Raw genomic sequence first — 5,042 nt, forward strand, 5'->3', positions numbered from 1 at the left:
ATCTTATCGTAGGACACAACTGAACACAGCAACAGCAAGCCAATCGGCATGGAGTCATCGTATGCACCTGAGTGATACTGAAATCACAAGGACAATTCAAGCTCATGGAAAGTACAAATCAGTAAGTTCACTTAGGCTCAAAATAATTTTAAAAATTTGAAATCCATACTTCAGTTAGTTAGTTAGTTATTCAGTTAATTAACTAGAGAAGGCAAGGAAGAGAGCAGGAGGGTACAGGTCCTGAGGGTGGAAGTGCTGGGGTAGAGCCTGTTGTAGGACAGCATGTAAAACCCTGCGATTCCCTAGGTGTGGTGATAGTGGCAACAGACACAGGGTGTAGGCACCTCAGTTGGAGGCATAGGCATGTGTGGGCTCCCAGTGCTAATTTGTACTCAAGTAAACAGGCCTTCTCAGCTGTTCTGGAATTGAACTGCAAGGGAGGAAAGGAAGGAGGAATACTGCTGCCCCTCGGTCCATGGCACCTCAGACCTAGCTCTGCCCTCTTCTCCTGGGCCTTTGAGAGGTCACAGGCCCAATCATTGGTGGTGTTTCATAAAGGGAGGGCTTAGAACCCTGACCCTCCTGCCATATGAGACACTACTTGTAAGTGGCTGACAGCATCCTATGATGTCACAGTCACTGGGAGGCGCACCCTCTGGGTGGTTAGGCCAAAGCGGCCAGTAGTCTGCTAACTGCCAACCTGTACAGTTATTAGTAGTGGGGGCAGGAGACACATGGAAAACTGGATGGATTCTGACTGGAGATGAGTGGGACCTGTGCTGTGCCTGTGCTGTGGCATGGGAACAGTTACTCCCAGGTGGGTGGCCCAACTTTCTCTCCAATGTCTTTGACCATGGATAAATCATTGAGCTTTTAAGGGGTATCCTTGTGGGCAGATAATGTATATAGTTGCCTCACTGCTATACTGTGCTCTGTGGCAGGTGTGAATGTGTCTGTGTAAGACCACAGCTTGCGGTTCTAATTTTATCTGGAGCAGGTGTATAGGGGGATGGGAGAGGTGGAGGAACTTTGAGAGCAACCGATCTGAGAGGCCAGAGTGGGGCAGAGTGATGCTAGTTACCATGGTTACAGGAAGTGAGTGAACATTAGAGTGACCTCAACCAGAGATTGGACACGCTGAAGGCAGCCAAGGCCACGTATGAGCCAATGATGGACAAAGACCAACATTCCTTGCCCTATAAGGGCCCAGCAGGGCCAATGCCAGCACCCATGTCAGAAGGTGTATAAAACTTTTGTCTCCACCACCCAGCTTGTCTTTTCCACTTGTGGTCCCCTCCTCTCCTACATAGAGAAAGGCCCAGAAACAGATTTCTCTTTGCTTAATAAAGGCCTGTTTGTACTTGGCCGGTGTTTTTCTTCAACGGGTGGTCAGTAAATCTAACAGGTGACTCCCAGGTTTGGATGTCCATCTGGAGGAGGAGTCCCTTTCCCGGGAGGCCAGACAGGGGTTGCCCTTACACCAACATCCCTCTATCCTGTGCTCTGGAAACCCGCCACCAAATTCCAGTCTGCCTGGCAGTTGGGCTATTGCCTTCTGTGACAATTGTCCAAATCTAGTGGGGCATCAGTTCAGGCCAGCTCACCTTCTCTGGGTTATGTTTGCATGTTCGTCAGTTTTCATCAGGCTGCTGTGAAGATCCAGAGGGCCTGGAAGTGAGTTAGAATTTCCTTCAAGTATGAACAGGTATAGGCCTGGTGCTGGGGGAGGAGGTGGGTCCCTTGCCTCATTGGCAGAGCCCGTGATCCCAGGATGCTGGTATCCCCGGGGAAACAAAAGAGAGACAGCTCAGCTGTCCTTGACTCTGAGCATCCTGGTGTCTGATCTGGGTGCCCCCCCATTGGCTGCAGGGGACCCACAGAGGACCCCATTGTTATATTTGGGTTGAGGATGAAGACAGTGATGAGCTTGTCCCAGACAAGTTTGGATTCTTGTTGTGGATTGTTCACACTCCAGCACATCTCTGGGCAGGGATGGGTTTCAGAAACCCACAGCTGCTCCTACAGCTGCTGCTATGGTATAGCTGACTAAGCGACCACCTAACATGCCAGCACCAACCCTGCACCCACGTGAAAGATACAGATAGAGTTCCTGGTTCCTGATATTCCCCTGGCCCAGCTCCGGGTATTGTGGCCATCTGGAGAGTGAGCCATCAGATAGAATATCACTCTCACATGCTTCCTCTCTACTCCCCGCCCCCCAACATCTCTGTCTCTATCTCAAATTAATATATGTATCTTCGTAAAGAAAAAAAGAAACCTCCACTATGAGGCAGCACACCTGTCCAGTGTGTTCCTGAGTTCAGGGTCAAGGAAACAACATATTGAGGTCAGGCTTGATGGACAGCTGGGGTATTGTCTCAGGGCTCTGAATTGCCTGGAGCCTCTGAAGTAGAGACCGGAGTAGGAGGGCTTGCAGCTGAGGACCCTAGTCCTGAGTCTGTGCTGAAAGGAGAGTGGGGCTAAGGTGCAGGAGCCAGGTCCTGAGGCTATCTCCACAGCTGTGCAGAATAGCACAGAGGCTCAGAGAGGTGGATACAAGCGAGCAAGAGGGGCAGAGCCGAGGCTATTTCTGGACATGTATTAGCAGCTTACCTTAGGACTGGGATTAGACAGGAAAATTTGACTCCATGATCTGACAGATCCCAGGGACAAAGAAAGTCCTGAGTAGGGAGGCATGGCTAAGGTTCTGACCAATGGAGAATTACTGAGGTGAGAGCAAGCACTTCAGACAGATTGTGCAAAGTGGAGAGGAGAGGATGAAGTTCCTGGGAGAGATGAGGTATCCTAGGTGACCTGAACCCAGGGTGCACACTCACAGCTCTGAGCAGATCTCAGGACATCATGCAAACTCAGCCATCCCCAGGCTGCGTTCCTGGAGATAGTTGATGTGGACACATAGACCTCATGCCCCAGAGTAGCCTGTCTCTTCTCAAGACAGAAGGCTAGCAGCTGCTGCAGAGGGAACTATTGCATCCCAGAGCATGGGCTTGATGGCAACACTGGACCACAAGAGATAGGGAGAGTCCCTGTCTGATGGTTGGATCCTAGTATTGGTGGTAACCAAGCCCCACTAGGTATTTGCCAGCAGGATGCCTGTCTTGCCTCTTCACTTCTCTATCCCCTGGGCTGAAATGATGAAGCTGGTTCTTCCCTGGCCTGTTTTGCAGGTTAAGGGGCCTGGTCTGGAACCTGGCCTTATGGCTCTGTTTTCTTCCCCTTCATTTCCAGGAAGAAGTCACAGCCCCAGGACATCACTATGGGGACTAAGGTGAGAACCAGCCTTTGGCCATTGATCCTTCCCTTAGTAAGCAGAGCTGGAGTACACTTGCGTGCAGGAGGTGGGAAGTGGGAGCCATCAGGTCCTACACCTGCAGTGATTACAGGCACCCGTGGGAATGTGGACTTGCTGACCTGAAGCAACACTGACTCCAGATCCAGGTCTCATATCTCTGGGCCACTTCAACCTATTCTCGTGACTGTGACTCTTGACTGTAGCTAAGAAGTGCATGGTCATGGGAGGGGATCACCCATGGGGAGGGACTTCCAGGGTCCTTCAGCACCCAGAGCCATAAAAAGGACTCTGATATTTGGAGACGGTACAAATCCAATGGATTTTTTTGTGTATGTATGCATTCTTTCAGATATTTGTCATATATTCCACATTCTAATGCATTCATTCTATGATATTAAATTAAGTTTTTTTTCTGGAAGTAATCATGTGCTCTCAGGGTGGTGGGGCATGGCAAAGGACTGGAGGGAGGATCTTGAGATGATCTGAGGGCAGGCCATGCTTCATGGAAGAATATGTGGGTGCAGTGGGCACCTCTTTGGACACTGTGTGGACGAACATTAACTGCGGATGATGACACCAAGAAGGTCACTCCATTACTTACTCTGGTTTGTAACATTTGAGATTCTGCATAAAGACAAAGTTTCATCCATTCCTCCAGACAATGAGCCTATGCATGTGTCCTCCCCGGTGGGTGTTCTGGATGCAGTACATGTTAGAGCCTCCATCATTGTTGCCACAACACTTGCATTGCAGTGAAAATAGCATCCCTTGAATTTTGTTGTAGCCACTGGCAAGTTTGCTTCCCAAGTCAGAGGACAAGCTGCTTCCCTCTGGATGGTTGTAATGCATACTGAGACCCAGGCCGCTGGCATTCCGGTGCACCTGCAGGCAGAGCCAAGGACAGATAGCTGCCCAGTGTGCTGCCCCAGCCCAGCTGCGTGGCCTTCATCCCCACAGATTTCTTCCAGTAAAGGCTGCTCCAGTTTCCTGGGGCCTCCTGGGACACCTGACAGAATGAAACACCCACTCCATCTCCAGAACCTTCTTCAGTAAGCGATGATGAGAATATGAGAAATTCAACAGAGAAATGAATCTATCCATGAGGGCAACCAAGGATATGGACCACGGAGATTCACGCCTCTTAAACTCTGAAGCAGGAAAAGCCATCAGCATTCCATGGGAGCATCCTGGAAAGCTGAACCAGCGCACTGAAGAGTTGGTTGGGAGCATGGATGTGAATGAAAGCAGAGATTCAATCAGTGGTATCACAGGCCATATTGTGATCCACTTTAGAAGCTGAAGTAATTGAGAACCTAACCAAAAATTGCACAAGATCACTGTTAATTACAAACAAAGCATATCTTTGGATCTCCCTGAAATCCGACTGCTACGTGTCACTGAACCTTGTGAGTATCAGGGCAATGCCTTCAGCACAGAGTTTGGAATCACTGCTCATAGAACTCAGCCTCAGCTGGGGAGTGTAAGAAATTTCAAGATCAATGTATGGTTTTCTCATCAGATGCATTTTCGTGAGCTTTTTGAAATAAGAGTCCACCTAGGCTAAGATTTAAAATCCAATTATTTATACCAAAATGACCTTACCTTTCAGGAGTTGGCCTCCTGGGGGAACTTGGGAAATTCCCTAGCAGGCCATAGCTCACATTGGTAAGCATGTCATTCAGGCCTGAGAGTTGGTCAGGCTGGGCAAGGCGGCTTCACTTATCAGCAA

At 49.4% G+C, this 5,042-nt stretch overlaps 1 long non-coding RNA gene across 1 annotated transcript; it reads left to right on the plus strand.

Annotated features, from left to right (window-relative positions):
* Positions 1-719: 719 nt before the first annotated feature.
* Positions 720-4,629, plus strand: LOC131481709 (uncharacterized). The gene is made up of 3 exons (XR_009246530.1): positions 720-767; positions 3,254-3,325; positions 4,122-4,629. It is a non-coding gene; the product is annotated as an uncharacterized LOC131481709 (long non-coding RNA).
* Positions 4,630-5,042: the final 413 nt, after the last annotated feature.

Source organism: Ochotona princeps, chromosome 13, assembly GCF_030435755.1.
Source record: "Ochotona princeps isolate mOchPri1 chromosome 13, mOchPri1.hap1, whole genome shotgun sequence".
NCBI classification, from domain to species: Eukaryota; Metazoa; Chordata; class Mammalia; order Lagomorpha; family Ochotonidae; genus Ochotona; species Ochotona princeps.